Genomic DNA, 833 nt, shown 5'->3' with positions numbered 1-833 from the left:
CCGGGTGGAGTAAGAGGAGGGAACTCTTGCTCCTTCTTTCTACTCAAGGTTTGGGTGGAGTCTTCGCTGGCTTTGAAATGAGAGGCAAGGTTTTGGCTTGGACTTGGAGCCCTGGTGAGGAAGAAGGAATGGGGGGTCCAGCTCCACGTAGAGGCCTGGTCCCTAAGCCTGGGCTCCTCCTCATGGCGAATCTGTGCCTGTGAGGGCCTCATGGGAAGTGCTGCTACAGGAAGACGAGGAGAAGGGAAGGTGGGAGACCAGGATGGGTGAGAACCAGGGAGGGCGGACTGAGGGGGCCTGCCGTGGGATCACCTGGGCCGCACCTTGGTCTTCAGTGGGTTCTGGGAGAGGAAGCCTCCATGCAGACCTCAGCCAGCGCCCTCTCCAAGACGGGCTGGCAGGCCTTTTGGCTGAGGAGAGCGCAGCCCTCCTCCTTTTTCTGGGCCTTGCAGCAGCTCCCTGCTTGTTTTCCCCGAAATAAATGGGCTGAGCATATTGGGCCGGCAATAAGCCCTTGAAATCAGTTGTTATCACAGTTAACAACCAGTTTGGCTTCAGTTCAGGCTGTTAACTATCAAACCACTAAGTGCCGGTAATGATTGATTCTTGGCCAGTTGCAGCTTGAGTGGGCTGTAAAACCCCATTAGCGAGGGTTCTGTGGAGGCAGCAGCTCAAAGATAAACAAGGTGGTGGGTGCCCTAGCCCGGCCTCGCCTACCGCTTTGGGCTCTGCCCCATGGCACCTTGGCCTGGGGTCCTGCTGGGATTCAACCCCTTCCCAACGCCTCAGGCAGTCTCATGGACCACATGCCCACCGTCCTGTCCACTTCCAGT

This window comes from Myotis davidii, unplaced genomic scaffold, assembly GCF_000327345.1.
Source record: "Myotis davidii unplaced genomic scaffold, ASM32734v1 scaffold332, whole genome shotgun sequence".
Taxonomy (NCBI): domain Eukaryota; kingdom Metazoa; phylum Chordata; class Mammalia; order Chiroptera; family Vespertilionidae; genus Myotis; species Myotis davidii.
Note: the sequence above shows the minus strand (reverse complement) of the source record.